Genomic DNA, 24,043 nt, shown 5'->3' with positions numbered 1-24,043 from the left:
CAAGGTGCATGTGACATAGTCATGGCATGGTGGTCTTGTGTCATGGTGGTCTTGTCTACTTGATGATGTCAAAGCTAAGTGATGGCAGGGTGAGTGGGTAGAGGTACTAGGCACTATAGATGAGCTCAAGGAGAAAAAGAAGGGGGGTGGTACATAGTTGGTGGAGTAGGTGTACCTTCATGTAATAATTTGGTTCTCATGTAAAAATCTCTTTTGTGTGTAACTTTTGCTATGATTCTTCATAGATGGGTTTTTACTGATGTTGGGCAGCCACTCAAGGCATTGGTTCGAAATTTGAGGTTGATTTGTGAAGATTCGAAAATTTGTTGGAATCTAGAATTTGTTTCAAAGTGGCATTTTGGTTTGACTATTGTGAGCAATGGTCAAAGATCTGGTCAAAGTGGTCAACACCAAAGTTGTACATCTTGATGAGGTCTTGGATGAGGTGCAAAGAGTTGAGAGGGTTTGGTTTGAGAATCTCCCAATAAAAGGGCTCAAAGTGGGTATGATATTAAAATTGTCAATTTTGACCATTAGTGTATGTAAGCTCATTTTGATTTCATATTTGATTTGAGTTGAGTTTCTTTGGTTCCAAATGTGTTAATAAGTGTTTATTAACCACTTCCAACCAATGGGGCAAGCCAAAAGGGTCTAGGTTAAAGATTTGCAAAATTGGCCATAGCCACATATGTGATGAAGTGCATTTTTCTTAGTTTCTTATTTTCTTTTTATTTGCTTCACTTAGGCATGGTTTAGGGTTTATTTAGTATTAGATTGAGTTTGGTAAAGGTTTCAAACCATTAGGGTAAGGTAGGAGGGCATAGGTCAAAATTGGGTAATATGGCTATGTGTTACATATGCCTCTATGCATAGGTTGATTTTATTTTTGTCTCTCACTTGGTTTGGTTGGTAAGTACTAGGTTAGGTTTGTTGATGTTTTCAAAACCTCTAAATAAGGTAGAAAAGCCTAGGTAAAAGTTTTACCAAAAATAGCCATAGGCACATAGGCCCTTTTCTTATTTAATTTCATTTCTTTTTATTTTGTTTATAATGGATGGTGAAAAGAGGTGTGAGGTTTAGGGTTCAAGATTATTTCAAAATACTTCAACAAACAATCATGACAATCACACCAGAATTAAGCATGAGTACTATGCATCAAACTTAATTGAATAAAAGTTTTTGTTGGTTCCAAAACTTGGAACTAGGGAAGTTCATTTGTTTTATTTTGAAATTTTTGGGATGTTACATTGTCCCACGTGTGTAAAGGTGACAGTGTGTGCACCGTGTGGGTCGCTTAGGCTATATTTCACAGAATACTTATTCACTGTTATGAATGGCATAGTGAAGTGCTTATTTATATCTCTTTATGATTGCAATGTGCTTTGTATCACAATATATCTATGTGCTACTCTAGCGATGTTATTAAAGTAGTTTATTCCTCCTGCACGGTGTAATGGTGACAGTGTGTGCATCGTGTTAGTACTTGGCGTAGGCTATGATTGTGATCTCTTGTAGATTATGAAGTTAACTATTGCTATGATGGTATTGATGTGATCTATGCCTCCTTTCGTAGCGTGAAGGTGACAGTGTGCATGCTATGTTAGTACTTGGTTTGGTTATGTTGATCTGTCATGCGCTCTAAGGTTATTTAAATATGAACATCGAATATTGTGGAGCTTGTTAACTCCGGCATTGAGGGTTCGTGTAATCCTACACAGTTAGTGGTGTTCATCATCCAACAAGAGAGTGTAGAGTCTAGCATCTATTTATTTATTCTGTTATGTGATCAATGTTGAGAGTGTCCACTAGTGAAAGTATAATCCCTAGGCCTTGTTCCTAAATACTGCTATCGCTGCTTGTTTACTGTTTTACTGCATCTCTACCGCCCGCAATATTACCACCATCAACCACATGACAGCAAGCACTTTTCTGGCGCTGTTGCTACTGCTCATACTTATTCATACCACCTGTATTTCACTATCTCTTCGCCGAACTAGTGCACCTATTAGGTGTGTTGGGGACACAAGAGACTTCTTGCTTTGTGGTTGCAGGGTTGCATGAGAGGGATATCTTTGACCTCTTCCTACCTGAGATCGATAAACCTTGGGTGATCCACTTAAGGGAAACTTGCTGCTGTTCTACAAACCTCTGCTCTTGGAGGCCCAACACTGTCTACAAGAATAGAAGCTCCCGTAGACATCAAGCACTTTTCTGGCGCCGTTGCCGGGGAGGAAAGGTAAAAGGCACTCATACTCCGGTCCCAGGTAAAGTACTTTTCTGGCGCCATTGTGTTTGTGCTCGAACCTATTTCCTTTAGATCCTGCAATTGCATCTTTTTGTTTCTTGTTTACACTAGTAAGGCATAATGGACAACAATGAGCTTCTTATTCTATTTCCTGATTTAAGACATGGATGGTTTGATCCGAAAATTAAAAAACCCATGGAACATATTAGTATGAACACTTTGAACACCATTGTTGCTAATGATATGGAAAATTCTAAGCTTGGGGAAGCTGGTTTTGATGAGCATGATATTTTTAGTCCCCCAAGCATTGAGGAGAAAATTTTCTTTGATGATACTTTACCTCCTATTTATGATGATTATAATGATAGTAGTCTTTTGGTTCCACCTGTTATGGAGGATAAATTTGACTATGATTACAATATGCCTCCTATATTTGATAATGAGAATAATAATGATAGCTACTTTGTTGAATTTGCTCCCACTACAACTAATAAAATTGATTATGCTTATGTGGAGAGTAATTATTTTATGCATGAGACTCATGATAAGAATGCTTTATGTGATAGTTATATTGTTGAGTTTGCTCATGATGCCACTGGATATTATTATGAGAGAGGAAAATATGGTTGTAGAAATTTTCATGTTACTAAAATGCCTCTCTATGTGCTGAAATTTTTGAAGCTACACTTGTTCTATCTTCCTATGCTTGTTACTTTGCTCTTCATGAACTTGTTTATTTACAAGATTCCTATGCATAGGAAGCATGTTAGACTTAAATTTGTTTCGAATTTGCCTCTTGATGCTCTCTTTTGCTTCAAATACTATTTCTTACGAGTGCATCATTAAAACTGCTGAGCCCATCTTAATGGCTATAAAGAAAGAACTTCTTGGGAGATAACCCATGTGTTTATTTTGCTACAGTAATTTTGTTTTATATTTGAGTTTTGGAAGTTGTTACTACTGTAGCAACCTCTCCTTATCTTATTTTATTGCATTGTTGTGCCAAGTAAAGTCTTTGATAGTAAGGTTCATACTAGATTTGGATTACTGCGCAGAAACAGATTTCTTTGCTGTCACGAATCTGGGCAAAATTCTCTGTAGGTAACTCAGAAAATTATGCCAATTTACGTGAGTGATCCACAGATATGTACGCAACTTTTATTCAATTTGAGAATTTTCATTTGAGCAAGTCTGGTGCCTCAATAAAATTCGTCTTTACGGACTGTTCTGTTTTGACAGATTCTGCCTTTTATTTCGCATTGCCTCTTTTGCTATGTTGGATGGATTTCTTTGTTCCATTAACTTCCAGTAGCTTTAAGCAATGTCCAGAAGTGTTAAGAATAATTGTGTCACCTCTGAACATGTGAGTTTTTGATTGTGCACTAACCCTCTAATGAGTTTGTTTCGAGTTTGGTGTGGAGGAAGTTTTCAAGGGTCAAGAGAGGAGGATGATACAATGTGATCAAGGAGAGTGAAAACTCTAAGCTTGGGGATGCCCCGGTGGTTCACCCCTGCATATTTCAAGAAGACTCAAGCGTCTAAGCTTGGGGATGCCCAAGGCATCCCCTTCTTCATCGACAAATTATCAGGTTCCTTCTCTTGAAACTATATTTTTATTCGGTCACATCTTATGTACTTTACTTGGAGCGTCTGTTTGTTTTTGTTTCTGTTTTTGTTTGAATAAATGCTTGTGTGGGAGAGAGACACGCTCCACTGGTTCATATGAACACATCTGTTCTTAGCTTTTAATGTTCATGGCGAAGGTTGAAACTGCTTCGTTAATTGTTATATGGTTGGAAACGGGAAATGCTACATGTAGTAATTCTGAAATGTCTTGAACAATGTGATACTTGGCAATTGTTGTGCTCATGATTAAGCTCTTGCATAATATACTTTGCACCTATTAATGAAGAAATACATAGAGCTTGCTAAAATTTGGTTTGCATAATTGGTTTCTCTAAGGTCTAGATAATTTCTAGTATTGAGTTTGAACAACAAGGAAGACGGTGTAGAGTCTTATAATGTTTACAATATGTCTTTTATGTGAGTTTTGCTGCACCAGTTCATCCTTGTGTTTGTTTCAAATAAACCTTGCTAGCCTAAACCTTGTATCGAGAGGGAATACTTCTCATGCATCCAAAATACTTGAGCCAACCACTATGCCATTTGTGTCCACCATACCTACCTACTACATGGTATTTCCCCGCCATTCCAAAGTAAATTGCTTGAGTGCTACCTTTAAAATTTCTATCCTCTACCTTTACAATATATAGCTCATGGGACAAATAGCCTAAAAACTATTGTGGTATTGAATATGTACTTATGCACTTTATCTCTTATTAAGTTGCTTGTTGTGCGATAACCATGTTCCTGGGGACGCCATCAACTACTCTTTGTTGAATATCATGTGAGTTGCTATGCATGTTCGTCTTGTCTGAAGTAAGGGAGATCTACCACTAAAATGGTTAGAGCATTGCATAATGTTAGAGAAGAACATTGGGCCGCTAACTAAAGCTATGATCCATGGTGGAAGTTTCAGTTTTGGACAAATATCCTCAATCTCATATGAGAAAATTAATTGTTGCTACATGCTTATGCATAAAAGAGGAGTCCATTATCTGTTGTCTATGTTGTCCCGGTATGGATGTCTAAGTTGAGAATAATCAATAGCGAGAAATCCGATGCGAGCTTTCTCCTTAGACCTTTGTACAGGCGGCATAGAGGTACCCCTTTGTGACACTTGGTTAAAACATGTGCATTGCGATGATAATCCAGGTAATCCGAGCTAATTAGGACAAGGTGCGGGCACTATTAGTATACTATGCATGAGGCTTGCAACTTGTAAGATATAATTTACATAACACATATGCTTTATTACTACCGTTGACAAAATTGTTTCTTGTTTTCAAAACCAAAGCTCTAGCACAAATATAGCAATCAATGCTTCCCTCTGCGAAGGGCCATTCTTCTACTTTTATGTTGAGTCAGTTCACCTATTTCTCTCCATCTCAAGAAGCAAACACTTGTGTGGACTGTGCATTGATTCCTACATACTTGCATATTGCACCTGTTATATTACTTTACATTGACAACTATCCATGAGATATACATGTTACAAGTTGAAAGCAACCGCTGAAACTTAATCTTCCTTTGTGTTGCTTCAATGCCTTTACTTTGAATTATTGCTTTATGAGTTAACTCTTATGCAAGACTTATTGATGCTTGTCTTGAAAGTACTATTCATGAAAAGTCTTTGCTATATGATTCATTTGTTTACTCATGTCATTACCATTGTTTTGATCGCTGCATTCATTACACGTGCTTACAATAGTATGATCAAGGTTATGATGGCATGTCACTCCAGAAATTATCTTTGTTATCGTTTACCTGCTCGGGACGAGCAGAAACTAAGCTTGGGGATGCTGATACGTCTCCGACGTATCGATAATTTCTTATGTTCCATGCCACATTATTGATGATATCTACATGTTTTATGCATACTTTATGTCATATTTATGCGTTTTCCGGAACTAACCTATTGACGAGATGCCGAAGTGCCAGTTCCTGTTTTCTGCTGTTTTTGGTTTCAGAAATCCTAGTGAGGAAATATTCTCGGAATTGGACGAAATCAACGCCTAGCATCTTAGAATCCCCGGAAGCATCCAGAACACCCGAGAGCCGCTAGAGAGGGGACACAGGCCCCCCAGGAGGTAGGCTGGTGTGGCCCAGGGGTGGCCCGCGCCCCCCTATGGTGTCACCGCCTCGTTGACCTTCTGACGCCGCCTCTTCGCCTATAAGAAGCCCCTCGACCTAAAACCTCGATACGGAAAATCCAAGGTATGAGAAACCTTCCAGAGCCGCCACCATCGCGAAGCCAAGATCTGGGGGACAGGACTCTCTGTTCCGGCACGCCGCCGGGACGGGGAAGTGCCCCCGGAAGGCTCCTCCATCGACACCACCGCCATCTTCATCACCGCTGCTGTCTCCCATGAGGAGGGAGTAGTTCTCCATCGAGGCTCGGGGCTGTACCGGTAGCTATGTGGTTCATCTCTCTCCTATGTACTTCAATACAATAATCTCATGAGCTGCCTTACATGATTGAGATTCATATGATGATGCTTGTAATCTAGATGTCATTATGCTAGTCAAGTGGATTTTGCTTATGTGATCTCCGGAGACTCCTTGTCCCACGTGTGTAAAGGTGACAGTGTGTGCACCGTGTGGGTCTCTTAGGCTATATTTCACAGAATATTTATTCACTGTTATGAATGGCATAGTGAAGTGCTTATTTATATCTCTTTATGATTGCAATGTGCTTTGTTGAAGGAGATATGCCCTAGAGGCAATAATAAAGTGGTTATTATTTATATCTTTATGTTTATGATAAATGTTTATATATCATGCTATAATTGTATTAACCGAAACATTAGTACATGTGTGATATGTAGACAACAAAGAAGTCCCTAGTATGCCTCTTAACTAGCTTGTTGATTAATAGATGATTAGTTTCATAATCATGAACATTGGATGTTATTAATAACAAGGTTATATCATTATATGAATGATGTAATGGACACACCCTATTAAGCGTAGCATAAAGATCTCGTCATTAAGTTATTTGCTATAAGCTTTCGATACATAGTTACCTAGTCCTTATGACCATGAGATCATGTAAATCACTTATACCGGAAAGGTACTTTGATTACACCAAACGCCACTGCGTAAATGGGTGGTTATAAAGGTGGGATTAAGTATCCGGAAAGTATGAGTTGAGGCATATGGATCAACAGTGGGATTTGTCCATCCCAATGACGGATAGATATACTCTGGGCCCTCTCGGTGGAATGTCGTCTAATGTCTTGCAAGCATATGAATAAGTTCATAAGAGACCACATACCACGGTACGAGTAAAGAGTACTTGTCAGGAGACGAGGTTGAACAAGGTATAGAGTGATACCAAAGATCAAACCTCGGACAAGTAAAATATCGCGTGACAAAGGGAATTGGTATCGTATGTGAATGGTTCATTCGATCACTAAAGTCATCGTTGAATATGTGGGAGCCATTATGGATCTCCAGATCCCGCTATTGGTTATTGGTCGGAGTGAGTACTCAACCATGTCCGCATAGTTCACGAACCGTAGGGTGACACACTTAAAGTTGGATGTTGAAATGGTAGAACTTGAATATGGAATGGAGTTCGAATATTTGTTCGGAGTCCGGATGAGATCCGGACATCACGAGGAGTTCCGGAATGGTCCGGAGAATAAGATTCATATATAGGAAGTCATATTCCAAGTTTGGAAATGATCCGGTGCATTTATGGCAGGTTCTAGAAGGTTCTAGAAAAGTCCGGAAAAATGGCACTATGGAAGGTGGAGTCCCGGAGGGACTCCACTAGCATGGCCGGCCAAACCCTAAAGGGGAGGAGTCCAAGGTGGACTCCACCTTGGTGGCCGGCCAGCCCCACCTCAAGGAAAGGTGGGAGTCCCACCTTGAGTAGGACTCCCCCCTTGAGTAGGTTTCCCACTTTTGGGAGGTTTTAGTGTTGGGGTCTTATTCGAAGACTTGGACTAGAACTCTTGGGGCTTCCACCTATATAATGAGGGGCATAGAGAGGGGGCTGACCACTTCAAGCCTCAGCCTTGGCCGCACCCCTTAGAGGGCCGGCGCCCAACCCCCCTCTCTCCCCAAACCCTAGCGGTCTCTCTCCTCCACCACATCCCGCACGCTTAAGCGAAGCTCCGCCGGATTTCTCCACCACCACCGACACCACGCCGCCGTGCTGTCGGATTCAAGAGGAGCTACTACTTCCGCTGCCCGCTGGAACGGGGAGGTGGACGTCGTCTTCATCAACAACCGAACGTGTGACCGAGTACGGAGGTGCTGCCCGTTCGTGGCGCCGGAAGCGATCGTGATCAAGATCTTCTACGCGCTTTTGCAAGCGGCAAGTGATCGTCTACCGCAGCAATAAGAGCCTACTCTTATAGGCTTTGGAATCTCTTCAAGGGTTAGTCTTGATCATCCCCTCGTTGCTACCGTCTTCTAGATTGCATCTTGGCTTGGATTTCGTGTTCGCGGTAGGAAAATTTTTGTTTTCTATGCTACGTTATCCTACAGTGGTATCAGAGCCATGTCTATGCATAGATGGTTGCACGAGTAGAACACAATGGTTTTGTGGGCGTTGATGCTCTTGTTGTCTTTAGTTTGAGTACTTTGCATCTTTGTGGCATAGTGGGATGAAGCGGCTCGGACTAACTTTACATGACCGCGTTCATGAGACTTGTTCCTCGTTCGACATGCAACTTGTATTGCATAAGAGGCTTTGCGGGTGTCTGTCTCTCCTACTATAGTGAAGATTCAACTTACTCTTCTATTGACAACACTAGTATCACCGTTGTGGTTCATGTTCGTAGGTAGATTAGATCTTACACGAAAACCCTAAACCACGTAAAATATGCAAACCAAATTAGAGACGTCTAACTTGTTTTTGCAGGGTTTGGTGATGTGATATGGCCATGATATGATGATGAATATGTATGAGATGATCATTATTGTATTGTGGCAACCGGCAGGAGCCTTATGGTTGTCTTTAATTTTCATGTTGAGTAGTATTTCAAAGTAGTTGTAATAGTTGCTACATGAGGTGAACAACCATGAAGACGGCGCCATGAACCTTGACGCTACGCCGACAATGATGGAGATCATGCCCGTTGATGATGGAGATCATGTCCGTGCTTTGGAGATGAAGATCAAAGGCGCAAAGACAAAAGGGCCATATCATATCACATATGAACTGCATGTGATGTTAATCCTTTATGCATCTTATTTTGCTTAGATCGCGACGGTAGCATTATAAGATGATCCCTCACATTAATATCAAGATAATAAAGTGTTCTCCCCTCGTATGCACCGTTGTAACAGTTCGTCGTTTCAAAGCATCTCGTGATGATCGGATGTGATAGATTCAACGATTCACATACAACGGGTGTAAGCCATGTTGCACACGCGGAATACTTGGGTTTGCTTGACGAGCCTAGCATGTACAGACATGGCCTCGGGACAACGGAAACCGAAAGGTTGAACACGAGTCATATGGATGATATGATCAACATGTTGATGTTCACCATTGAAGCTACATCATCTCACGTGATGATCGGTTTTGGTGTAGTGGATTTGGATCGTGTACCACTTAACAACTATGAGGGATGTTGTATTAAGTGGGAGTTCATTAGTAATTAGATTAAAACATGAACTAATTATCATAAACATAGTCTAAGTAGTATTTTGAATTAATTTTGTAGTATTGGCATCCGTTTTCTACCATGCACTAGTCTTGTTATTGAGATAGAAATACTGTTAAAATCTGACAAGAAACTTTACGGATTGGTACCGTATTGTTAAAGAATCAAGAATTGATTAAGTCCTATTGCAAACTTTTAGTAAACCTCACATTGTTGATTCAAAGAGCTATGTTTTCAATTAGTACCTAAAGTTATCTTGTCTCCGTTAAACTTGAAGTTCAAATTTGTTTGAAAAGTAAGGAGCTGAAAATTTAGTTTTCAGAAATAATCAAGGTATGAGATATATGTGATATCTAAGACCTTATTACAAGATAATAGAATATAATTTGGTGAGACTACATAAACTCATAAGTTTTATGGGAATGTATGAAGGTTGAAGACGCCAGGCGTCACAATCCTCCAACTATTGGGGCACTAACAATATTCGCATATCCATGAAGTGACCATCCTTAATATGCACCGTTATTAAGACTCGTCGTTTCGAAGCATCACGTGATGATCGGGTGTGATAGATTCTACGAGTGCATACAACGGGTGCAAGCTAGATTTGCACATGCAAATACCAAGGTTAAAACTTTACGAGCCTAGCATGTACAGACATGGTCTCGGAAAGTCGTCATGATATGATGGATAAAATTATGAGTGAAATTGTTCATCATATTACAAAGTTACTAATAGTGAAATCTGGAACACTTGTCATATGATGATCAACTTCAAAGTAAGAACCTCAAGGTTATTGGTATTTGACCAACAAACCGAGAAGTTATTGAAGTTGATATGTTTCTCTGAATAATGAGGAAAGCTAAAAGAGAAACTGCAAAAGATATTTTGGCAAAAAGAAAAAGAAAAGACTAGAAAGTCTAGCTCAGGTGTATATAAATGATATACATGTTATGGTTGTATTTCTAGTTAAGTCACACTATGAAATTCTTGGGTATTAATACTATATTGGTTGGTATGAAGTGTCATACAAAACAACGCAATACAAGAATACAATGGCCTAAGTGACTGACAAGGAATATGATAAGAATGTTCGCCTGGAACAAAATAAAGTGTTATTATGTTCGTCGTTAGCATTCTATCTAGCCCTTAGAATTTATAATAAAGAACTTAATAATTGTTATTTTGCTCTGGTCAAATAAAAACAATGAGTTGTTCAAATTATGACATTACTCCATATACGATGGATAAATTATTATAAATCTTAATGGTGAAACACACATACATAACACTGACGCTAAAATGCCATAAGGCAAATGATTTGAATTCCACTTATTTGTGGAACCGCCATTTAGGTCATGTTAGAAAGGAACGCATGAAGGAACTCCATGCAAATGGATTTTTGGAGTCATTTGATTTTTGAATCATTTGGCGCTTGCAAATCTTTTCTAAAGAGAATGATTAAAATACCGTTCATAGGCCAAAAGTAGAACGGACAACTAACTTAGTGAAAAATACATGATGATGTATGTGGTTCACTGGGCATAGTTGTGTGCGAGAGATTCTTCTACTTCATGAAAACTGTCAACAATGAATTGAGTATATATATGTGGATATATTCAATAAGGAAGAAGTTTGAAACATTTGAATGGATTCAAATAAATTTCAGTATGAAGTGGAAATCATCATCAAATATCTATGATTGGATCATGGTGGAAATATTTGAATTACGAGTTTTAGCGAACATCTAAGAGAGTTATGAAATTGTTCTACAACTTACGTTTCTTGGAGTATCATAGTGATGATGAAGTATCCAAGAGATATATCCAAATTTTGTTGGATCAATGATGAGATAAAATATTGATGCCATTATATTTTTGTGGATTATGCTTTAGTGACTACCGCTTTTACACTGAATAGAGCATCATCATGATCCGTTGAAATGACATCATACAAGTTATGGCATGGGTATAAACCCTAATAGTCAACCAAAATCGGATGAATGTCTTTGTTGGTTATCCCAGAGATTTAATTGGGAATTCTTCCCACGAGACAAAGACAAAAGTGTTTGTCAATGTTTCTTATTTCCGAGAAATTGTTTCGAGTGAAGTATTTGAGTGGGAGGACAATATAATTTGATAAGGTTTATGAACCTAAGCATAATGATCAGAGTAGCGCAGCATCGGAATTGGTTTCGGAAGCGGCCACGACGATCATGGCTCTCATGACTACAAAGTGTTTTAGCCATGGAGATCGAAGTACATATTGAACCTTGTAGGTATGGTTTACTTTGTGATCAAATAAATGATTTGTGGATAAAGGATTGATTTTGAACAATGATAAACCAACTACAAACAAAGAAGTTATGATGGGCCCTGACTTCGTTAAAATGGCTATACGCCATAAAATCCAAGATAGATGAATACTTTTTGAAAGTAAATGGATCTATGAAATTGATGGACTTGGATGAAATATCCTTGAAGAAGCTCAACTTATTGAAAAGTTGTTTACGACAAAGTTCAAAGAGTTGACTACGATAAGATTAGATCTTCCGTAGCAATGCTTATAGTCTATGTGGATTATTCTAGTAATCACTACATATTTCTTTTATGAGATATGTTAGTAGGATGGCAAAATACACTACTTAACAGAAGTGTATATTAAAGGTGTATACTAGATACAAACCAAGAGTTTTGCTGGTCCGTGAAATACTAGATAGGTATACGAACTTCAATTGGATGAAGTAAGTATCGCGGAGTTTGAATCTTCACTGGATGAAATAGTCAAAGAGTTTTTGATTTCATCAGAGACGATGAAGAGGCTTGCATTTGCAAGAAATTAAGTGGGAGCGCTGAGACATATTTATAATACTTATGTAGAAGACATATAGTTTGTTATAAATAATGTAATTACATACTTGATTAAAAGGTTTCATTGAAAATTAACTTCAATGAAAGGATATGGACTAAAACATATTTAGTGTCAAGATCTATGAAGATAGATTGAAACACATAATAAGTTTAAGTCAAAGTACATAGAATGGATATTGAAATAGTTCAATATAGAAATATTAAGAAAATGTTCTTGTCATGTGAAGGTTTAACAAGACTTGAGTGTATCTGACACTCGATGAGTAAAAATACATGAGTGATTTTAGATCACAAATAAAATGTACAAAATCAGATATCTTGTGCTCTAAAATGTTATGAGCATATACCGGAATGATTCATAAGATGATCATAGGACGACAGTAAGAATATCCTTGAGTACTTTAGAAGAACTAAGGATATACATATATATTTTTGTATGAAGAAATGACAAACAAATCGCTGTAAGGTGTTACACCGATATTTATTTTGTCACATATCAAAATAGAATTTCAATCTCAAATTAGACTAAGTGTTGTTTTAAAGGTAGCACAATGAACTAGAAGTTGTCTATGTTAGATTTAGAAGAGTTCTAAATATTGTGATGGATTCTACAAAACGAAGGCAGAGTATGTCATTTGTTTTGACAAATGACTGAGGATGTTGAGTCAAGAAGTTCTTTGAGAACTTGGTGTAGTTAGATAGTGTCAGAACTTTGAAGCTATATTGTATGTGACAATATTAGTGACTTATTTCAGACCGCGGAATTAAGGTTCCACCATAATATCAAACATATTTAATGCCAACTCATTTGGAAATGAGTGATGCGTTGAGACGCAAATGAATTACAAAATACATACGTTTCTGAGCGTGTCAGATCCGTTGACTAAAAACCTCTCCCGTGAGCAATACATGATAAAGCACCATAAGGCCAAGGTGTTATATCTTTACAAATGTAAACTAGATTATTGACTCTAGTGCAAGTGGGAGACTGAAGGAGATATGCCCTAGAGGCAATAATAAAGTGGTTATTATTTATATCTTTATGTTTATGATAAATGTTTATATATCATGCTATAATTGTATTAACCGAAACATTAGTACATGTGTGATATGTAGACAACAAAGAAGTCCCTAGTATGCCTCTTAACTAGCTTGTTGATTAATAGATGATTAGTTTCATAATCATGAACATTGGATGTTATTAATAACAAGGTTATATCATTATATGAATGATGTAATGGACACACCCTATTAAGCGTAGCATAAAGATCTCGTCATTAAGTTATTTGCTATAAGCTTTCGATACATAGTTACCTAGTCCTTATGACCATGAGATCATGTAAATCACTTATACCGGAAAGGTACTTTGATTACACCAAACGCCCTTTGCGTAAATGGGTGGTTATAAAGGTGGGATTAAGTATCCGGAAAGTATGAGTTGAGGCATATGGATCAACAGTGGGATTTGTCCATCCCAATGACGGATAGATATACTCTGGGCCCTCTCGGTGGAATGTCGTCTAATGTCTTGCAAGCATATGAATAAGTTCATAAGAGACCACATACCACGGTACGAGTAAAGAGTACTTGTCAGGAGACGAGGTTGAACAAGGTATAGAGTGATACCAAAGATCAAACCTCGGACAAGTAAAATATCGCGTGACAAAGGGAATTGGTATCGTATGTGAATGGTTCATTCGATCACTAAAGTCATCGTTGAATATGTGGGAGCCATTATGGATCTCCAGATCCCGCTATTGGTTATTGGTCGGAGTGAGTACTCAACCATGTCCGCATAGTTCACGAACCGTAGGGTGACACACTTAAAGTTGGATGTTGAAATGGTAGAACTTGAATATGGAATGGAGTTCGAATATTTGTTCGGAGTCCCGGATGAGATCCCGGACATCACGAGGAGTTCCGGAATGGTCCGGAGAATAAGATTCATATATAGGAAGTCATATTCCAAGTTTGGAAATGATCCGGTGCATTTATGGCAGGTTCTAGAAGGTTCTAGAAAAGTCCGGAAAAATGGCACTATGGAAGGTGGAGTCCCGGAGGGACTCCACTAGCATGGCCGGCCAAACCCTAAAGGGGAGGAGTCCAAGGTGGACTCCACCTTGGTGGCCGGCCAGCCCCACCTCAAGGAAAGGTGGGAGTCCCACCTTGAGTAGGACTCCCCCCTTGAGTAGGTTTCCCACTTTTGGGAGGTTTTAGTGTTGGGGTCTTATTCGAAGACTTGGACTAGAACTCTTGGGGCTTCCACCTATATAATGAGGGGCATAGAGAGGGGGCTGACCACTTCAAGCCTCAGCCTTGGCCGCACCCCTTAGAGGGCCGGCGCCCAACCCCCCTCTCTCCCCAAACCCTAGCGGTCTCTCTCCTCCACCACATCCCGCACGCTTAAGCGAAGCTCCGCCGGATTTCTCCACCACCACCGACACCACGCCGCCGTGCTGTCGGATTCAAGAGGAGCTACTACTTCCGCTGCCCGCTGGAACGGGGAGGTGGACGTCGTCTTCATCAACAACCGAACGTGTGACCGAGTACGGAGGTGCTGCCCGTTCGTGGCGCCGGAAGCGATCGTGATCAAGATCTTCTACGCGCTTTTGCAAGCGGCAAGTGATCGTCTACCGCAGCAATAAGAGCCTACTCTTATAGGCTTTGGAATCTCTTCAAGGGTTAGTCTTGATCATCCCCTCGTTGCTACCGTCTTCTAGATTGCATCTTGGCTTGGATTTCGTGTTCGCGGTAGGAAAATTTTTGTTTTCTATGCTACGTTATCCTACATTTGTATCACAATATATCTATGTGCTACTCTAGCGATGTTATTAAAGTAGTTTATTACTCCTGCACGGTGTAATGGTGACAGTGTGTGCATCGTGTTAGTACTTGGCGTAGGCTATGATTGTGATCTCTTGTAGATTATGAAGTTAACTATTGCTATGATAGTATTGATGTGATCTATGCCTCCTTTCGTAGCGTGAAGGTGACAGTGTGCATGCTATGTTAGTACTTGGTTTGGTTATGTTGATCTGTCATGCGCTCTAAGGTTATTTAAATATGAACATCGAATATTGTGGAGCTTGTTAACTCCGGCATTGAGGGTTCGTGTAATCCTACACAGTTAGTGGTGTTCATCATCCAACAAGAGAGTGTAGAGTCTAGCATCTATTTATTTATTCTGTTATGTGATCAATGTGAGAGTGTCCACTAGTGAAAGTATAATCCCTAGGCCTTGTTCCTAAATACTGCTATCGCTGCTTGTTTACTGTTTTACTGCATCTCTACTGCCCGCAATATTACCACCATCAACCACACGCCAGCAAGCACTTTTCTGGCGCTGTTGCTACTGCTCATACTTATTCATACCACATGTATTTCACTATCTCTTCGCCGAACTAGTGCACCTATTAGGTGTGTTGGGGACACAAGAGACTTCTTGCTTTGTGGTTGCAGGGTTGCATGAGAGGGATATCTTTGACCTCTTCCTCCCTGAGATCGATAAACCTTGGGTGATCCACTTAAGGGAAACTTGCTGCTGTTCTACAAACCTCTGCTCTTGGAGGCCCAACACTGTCTACAAGAATAGAAGCTCCCGTAGACATCAGTGTGCCTGAGCGAATGGACTTGGCAACACAATCAAACTTCGCTTAGTAATTGGCGAACCAATCATGCTAAGAATGATGCAAACGTCCTTGGATTTCAAAGCAATAAGAATTGCTAAGAATCTTAGATAGCCACATCAATACAAACACCCCAACATTCTTAAGCACGGACAACTCGGAGGAAGGACGAGTAAAGATATGTAAGAGCATCACTTCATCAATAAATCCATGATACAAAGCATGACCTCATGATATAGAAGAGGGTGATACTCCAAGGTAGAACAGAATAGAAGCTAACGAGGCCTCTTAATCTGCGGATTACAACACTTTGACCAAGTCTTTGAATGGACAAGGTACTGGAGTTTGTTTCTCCAGACATCTCGAAGTGAAATGTCTTGAAGAACCACAAGAGTAAGATACATTGGAAAACACCAATGCACATTTACAACTTGGCTGCTAACTAGCAGACAAAGGTTGGAAAGCAACTAAATAGGAGGAACACAATCAGGATCAGAATTCCTGAGAGGTAGATGCACAAGTTAACACTCTTGGGAAACTCATGCTGAAAATTAAAGGGAGGTGTGGCAGAGTCACAAACATAAATATGAGACTCACAAAGAGAACTCTTGTCGTGATCCATTTGCTTCAATGAAAGAACCTCTATGGTAGCTAGTGGAAGGGAAAGATCTTTATTGCCGCAATTCAACATGACAATAACCACAAGCTTGAAGGCTAGATTGATTTGAATTTAGCTATCCCGGTGTAATGTATGAACATTAACACTAGTGTTCAATGGCATGGATCTTGGGTTAAAGGCCAGCTTCATGTACTAAGATCCATTAGAATCCACCACAATCGGGGACCTTCGGTTCAAGTCCAAGTGTTAAAAACCGAGAAAGGAGTAACTACTAAATGAGTGACACAAAGGACACTACAAGGTAGTCATCTCGGTGTAGCTTCTAGAAGCGATGCAAGGAATCGAAACTATCCAAGAAAATAAAAAGGAGGCATACAAGGTGAAAGGAAACCTCGAAGCCTAGAACATAATTTTGGGGAACCCACAAAATAGAAAGATCATGATGGAAGGAGATCTCTCTCTCAAAACAAACAAAACAAAGAGGAAGCAAAGAACACACACGACTCTAGAGAACTCTGCACTAGGTCAACTGGTTTTGAAATGATCCGCCCTTGAGGCACCTAAGTTTGAAATACTAGTAGAGATAGAAAAACTTTCAAATCAACACAAGGTAGGGCACCTTAGAATTAGAGCGATACCAGATAAGGTGTAAAAAGAATCCTAATCAGAAGTTCGCAAATACTTTTAGCTTTCAAATAGTTTTCACAAACACTAGACTCAACATCGACCAATAGAAAGGGATTCCTACAGGCAGTCCTGCTCTGATACCAAAACCTGTGGCACCCCCAGGATCAGGGTTAGACAAATATCAGATCTTCATCTGACATAAGCCTAACCTAGAGCTCGAGAGACTACAGTGAGAGAATCGGTAACACAACAGTGACTCTACAACTCAAGAAGTAATACAAGCTCATAATTGAGCGAAGAACCAAAGTATTACAAGAAGAGGTCACTGACCTGACATTACATCAATCAACGGAAGCAAAGTTATGCTATTAGACATAGCAAGATAGCAAAAAGGCCTAAGCGGCCAGGAGCATAACGGCGACGTGCCAGCCCATAGATTCCAGGCTGCCATCTGGGAACCCCAAGCTACTCGTCGATGTCGACTAGAAACCACCATCTGATGGAGCGACTTTGTCTGAAACAAAAGCATGCAAATCTGAGTACAGGGACTCAAAAAGACTTAGTACAACCTTTTAGCGAAGCGGGTATGCGGGCTTTCTGTAGAGCTTCTTTTGCATAAAGCCAGTTTTCCTTGGTTAAACAAGAGGGAGGAGAAGCTCGACTACTCAGAACCTTTAAAAGGGGATAAGAGAGCGATGTCCCTAGCTCTATTGATCATCATATTGTATCCACCAAATCTTCATCAACTCAAACCACTATCCTCGGATCACCCCCTCAACACCCGGAGAAGGTATCCGTAAACACACATTGATTACCAAGTTTTAGGATCAGGTTCAAGTTGTCTATGATCACAGAATCCATTCCCAAGTCGTCCGTAACCGTGGACACGGCTTTTAAAAAAGATTTAACCCTACAGGGGTGCACAACTTTACCCACACGTGCCAACCGACTCTTAATGCCAAGCTATTAGCTCTCTTCCTTGGAAAGCCGTTAGAGGGTGGTCGACCACGACCTTTACCTTGTTGTCGCTCAGACCATGAGTCACGCGCTACGGATTGTTCCGCCGTAACGGGTCAAGTCCTGAAGTCGGTCCTTAACGATGTGAGGCGAGGTGGGTTTCCCCAGGGACTCTAACCCCAGCCACCACAGCCACGCTTACCTACCTGTATGCTATGCACCTTTTCAAAAACATTTTTGATGCATATGTCCAAATAATGCGCAAACTATGTGACTCATGGAATATACTAGGCAAGTTAGTGAGTCGAGAGGGTACCATAGTAGGCCTCGCGTGGTTGTACGCACAGTCTTTGTTTAAGAGGCGAGAACTCGATTCCTAGGGTCGGCAGAAACGAAATAACCCACCACATCCCAATGTGGCCTTGATACGTCCAAAACGTATTGTGGGGAACCCCGGAGGTCAGGGCTAGACAAACCCAGATATCACATCTGGCATAAGCCTAACCTAGATCTCTAGGGCCTACAGGGTGAGAATCGGTAACACAACAGTGACTCTACGACTGAAAGCCAATATATTACAACTCTTGGTAGAGTTAAGATCCAAATTTATTACACGCAGAGGTCACTGACCACAATTCAACAAGCAACGGAAAGCAAATTATGTTATCTAGATAACAAGACTGCAAAGGGCCTAAGAGGCCATAACATAAGGCGATGTCCCAGCCCCTAAGTCTCAGGCTGCCGCCTGAGGAACTCCGAACTACTCGTCGACGTCGAGGTAGAAGCCACCATCAGCTGGAAGAATTTCCTCTGAAACAAAGCATGCAAGGCTGAGTACAGGGACTCAGCAAGACTTAGTACAACCTGTTAGCAAAGCGGTTATGCGAGGCTTTATGTGGAGCTTATTTTTTGCGTAAAGCCAGTTTTCCTTTGTAAACAGGAGAGAGCAGAAGCTCGTCTATTCAGATCATTTTAAAAAGAGGTAAGAGAGCGATATTAATTCTAGCTCTAAGATCATCATGTTGAATCCACCGAATCTTCAACATTACCTGAACCTATCACCTAGGATCACCCTGGGAAGGGATCCTTATCACACATTGACAGCAAGTTTTACGATTAGGTTCAAGTTGTCTATGATCACAGAATCCATCACCAAGTCGTCCATAACCGTGGACACGGCTTTTCGAAAAGATTTACCCTGCAGGGGTGTACAACTTTACCCACACGCGCCGACCGACTCTTAATGCCACTATAGATTAACCCACTTCCTTGGTGTGCTAGCAGAGGGTGGTCGACCAAAACCTTTCCCTTACTTCGCCTATTCCATGAGTCAAACTAACTGGGGAGCTCCGTCATCGTAGGTAGCCACTCTCCGAGGCGGTCCCGGTCATTGTGTGCAGGGGATCCAGTTCAATGCCTCCAGCATCCTTCACCCTAGCCACGCCCTGTATGATGCACTTTGAAACCTTTTCCACCTTTCCCCCATGCGTATGGCAAATGGAACTCGCAAACTAATTGACTCATGGGTAAGCTAGGTAAGTTAGGGCCAAGGGGTTCCCATGGGCCCCGTGTGGTTGTACGCTCAGTCTTGGTTCCGAAGGCGAGAACTCAGGTCCTAGTATCAGCGAGAACGAGTGATACGTCTCCGACGTATCGATAATTTCTTATGTTCCATGCCACATTATTGATGTTATCTACATGTTTTATGCACACTTTATGTCATATTCGTGCATTTTCTGGAACTAACCTATTAACAAGATGCCGAAGTGCCGATTCTTTGTTTTCTGCTGTTTTTGGTTTCAGAAATCCTAGTAAGGAAATATTCTCGGAATTGGACGAAATCAAAGCCCAGGGGCCTATTTTCTCACGAAGCTTCCAGAAGTCCGAAGGAGAGACGAAGAGGGGCCACGGAGGGGCCACACCCTAGGGCGGCGCGGCCCCCCCCCCTTGGCCGCGCCGGCCTGTGGTGTGGGGCCCCCATGCCGCCTCTTGACCTGCCCTTCCGCCTATCAAAAGTCTCCGTGACGAAACCCCCAGTACCGAGAGCCACGATACGGAAAACCTTCCAGAGACGCCGCCGCCGCCGATCCCATCTCGGGGGATCCAGGAGATCGCCTCCGGCACCCTGCCGGAGAGGGGAATCATCTCCCGGAGGACTCTACGCCGCCATGGTCGCCTCCGGTGTGATGTGTGAGTAGTCTACCCCTGGACTATGGGTCCATAGCAGTAGCTAGATGGTTGTCTTCTCCCCATTGTGCTATCATTGTCGGATCTTGTGAGCTGCCTAACATGATCAAGATCGTCTATCTGTAATTCTATATGTTGCGTTTGTTGGGATCCGATGAATAGAGAATACTTGTTATGTTGATTATCAAAGTTATGCTTATGTGTTGTTTATGATCTTGCATGCTCTCCGTTACTAGTAGATGCTCTGGCCAAGTAGATGCTTGTAACTCCAAGAGGGAGTACTTATGCTTGATAGTGGGTTCATGCCTGCATTGACACAGGACGATGTGAGAAAGTTCTAAGGTTGTGTTGTGCTGTTGCCACTAGGGATAAAACATTAGTGCTATGTTCAAGGATATAGTCACTAGTTACATTACGCACAATACTTAATGCAATTGTCTGTTATTAGCAACTTAATACTGGAGGGGGTTCGGATGATAACCTGAAGGTGGACTTTTTAGGCATAGATGCAGTTGGATGACGGTCTATGTACTTTGTCGTAATGCCCAATTAAATCTCACTATACTCATCATGATATGTATGTGCATGGTCATGCTCTCTTTATTTGTCAATTGCCCAACTGTAATTTGTTCACCCAACATGATGTTCGTCTTATGGGAGAGACACCTCTAGTGAACTGTGGATCCCGGTCCAATTCTCTTTACAGAAATACAATCTACTGCAATACTTGTTCTACTGTTTTCTGCAAACAATCATCTTCCACACAATACGGTTAACTCTTTGTTACAGCAAGCCGGTGAGATTGACAACCTCACTGTTTCGTTGGGGCAAAGTACTTTGGTTGTGTTGTGCAGGTTCCACGTTGGCGCCGGAATCACTGGTGTTGCGCCGCACTATATCTCGCCGCCATCAACCTTCAACGTGCTTCTTGACTCCTACTGGTCCGATTAAACCTTGGTTTCTTACTGAGGGAAACTTGCCGCTGTGTGCATCACACCTTCCTCTTGGGGTTCCCAACGGACGTGCCAACCACACGCATCAAGCAAATTTCTGGCGCCGTTGCCGGGGAGATCAAGACACGCTGCAAGGGGAGTCTCCACTTCTCAATCTCTTTACTTTGTTTTTGTCTTGCTTAGTTTTATTTACTACTTTGTTTACTGCACTAAATCAAAATACAAAAAAATTAGTTGCTAGTTTTACTTTACTTGCTATCTTGTTTACTATATCAAAAACACAAAAAAAATTAGTTTACTTGCATTTACTTTATCTAGTTTGCTTTATTTACTACTACTAAAATGAGTAATCCTGAAGTTGAAGTTCGCACGTTTAAGCAACGAGGGGGAGAATGTTTGAGAGATGCTTGGTATAGAATTAGTGATGCCCATAATAGATGCACTAGGAAACACTCCACCATTATTTTACTCAGGAACTTTTATGTTGGTATCTCTAGCTGGAATAGATATGTTCTTGATAGTCTCGCAAAAGGTGACTTCTTAAGTACTCCTGCATTAGAAGCTAGTTGCATTATTGAGAGTTTATTTGGAATACCCCCTGTTGATAAAGTTAAAACTGAAATCTCTCTTGAAGATGTTATGAAAAAATTGGAAACCATAGAGAAAAATTTTCCAAGTATTGAAGCTAAATTGGAAATATTACTTGATAAAACTGATGAACTTGATAAATCCTTAGGAGGAATTGATGAAAGAATTAGTGTCCTAGGAACTAATGCTATCCATGATGATCAAATCAATAGGATTGACGAACTTGAAAAAGCTATGGGAACCTTGGGTTCAACATTTTCTTCTCTTAAATATAAGGAGAAAGCTTATGTGGGTAAGGAGCAAAAGTTTATGTATGTCTCTAAAGTGCCTAGACCAAAGAAGTATTATTATAGGCCTAAAATTGACAAAGCCCTTAGTACCACTATGGATGGGGGAGCTCATGATAACGATGCATCACCCTTTGATAATACTTGATGCACACTTTCTGCGTCTAGCTGAAAGGCGTTAAAGAAAAGCGCTTATGGGAGACAACTCATGTTTTTACCTACAGTACTTTGTTTTTATTTTGTGTCTTGGAAGTTGTTTACTACTGTAGCAACCTCTCCTTATCTTAGTTTTGTGTTTTGTTGTGCCAAGTTAAGCCGTTGATAGAAAAGTAAGTACTAGATTTGGATTACTGCACAGTTCCAGATTTCTTTGCTGTCACGAATCTGGGTCCACCTCCCTGTAGGTAGCTCAGAAAATTAAGCCAATTTACGTGCATGATCCTCAGATATGTACGCAACTTTCATTCAATTTGAGCATTTTCATTTGAGCAAGTCTGGTGCCATTTTAAAATTCGTCAATACGAACTGTTCTGTTTTGACAGATTCTGCCTTTTATTTCGCATTGCCTCTTTCGCTATGTTGGATGAATTTCTTTGATCCACTAATGTCCAGTAGCATTATGCAATGTCCAGAAGTGTTAAGAATGATTGTGTCACCTCTGAATATGTCAATTTATAATGTGCACTAACCCTCTAATGAGTTGTTTCGAGTTTGGTGTGGAGGAAGTTTTCAAGGATCAAGAGAGGAGTATGATGCAACATGATCAAGGAGAGTGAAAGCTCTAAGCTTGGGGATGCACCCGGTGGTTCACCCCTGCATATATCAAGAAGACTCAAGCGTCTAAGCTTGGGGATGCCCAAGGCATCCCCTTCTTCATCGACAACATTATCAGGTTCCTCCCCTGAAACTATATTTTTATTCCATCACATCTTATGTGCTTTTTCTTGGAGCGTCGGTTTGTTTTTGTTTTTTGTTTTGTTTGAATAAAATGGATCCTAGCATTCACTTTATGGGAGAGAGACATGCTCCGCTGTAGCATATGGACAAGTATGTCCTTGGTTTCTACTTATAGTATTCATGGCGAAGTTTCTCCTTCGTTAAATTGTTATATGGTTGGAATTGGAAAATGATACATGTAGTAATTGCTATAAATGTTTTGGGTAATGTGATACTTGGCAATTGTTGTGCTCATGATTAAGCTCTTGCATCATATGCTTTGCACCCATTAATGAAGAAATACATAGAGCATGCTAAAATTTGGTTTGCATATTTGGTTTCTCTAAGGTCTAGATAATTTCTAGTATTGAGTTTGAACAACAAGGAAGACGGTGTAGAGTCTTATAATGTTTTCAATATGTCTTTTATGTGAGTTTTGCTGCACCGGTTCATCCTTGTGTTTGTTTCAAATAAGCCTTGCTAGCCTAAACCTTGTATCGAGAGGGAATACTTCTCATGCATCCAAAATACTTGAGCCAACCACTATGCCATTTGTGTCCACCATACCTACCTATACTACATGGTATTTTTCCGCCATTCCAAAGTAAATTGCTTGAGTGCTACCTTTAAAATTCCATCATTCACCTTTGCAATATATAGCTCATGGGACAAATAGCTTAAAAACTATTATGGTATTGAATATGTCATTATGCACTTTATCTCTTATTAAGTTGCTTGTTGTGCGATAACCATGTTCACTGGGGACGCCATCAACTTTTCATTTGTTGAATTTCATGTGAGTTGCTATGCATGTTCATCTTGTCTGAAGTAAGAGAGATCTACCACCATAGGGTTAAGCATGCATATGTTAGAGAAGAACATTGGGCCGCTAACTAAAGCCATG

The sequence above is a fragment of the Lolium perenne genome, chromosome 6, assembly GCF_019359855.2.
Source record: "Lolium perenne isolate Kyuss_39 chromosome 6, Kyuss_2.0, whole genome shotgun sequence".
NCBI classification, from domain to species: Eukaryota; Viridiplantae; Streptophyta; class Magnoliopsida; order Poales; family Poaceae; genus Lolium; species Lolium perenne.
Note: the sequence above shows the minus strand (reverse complement) of the source record.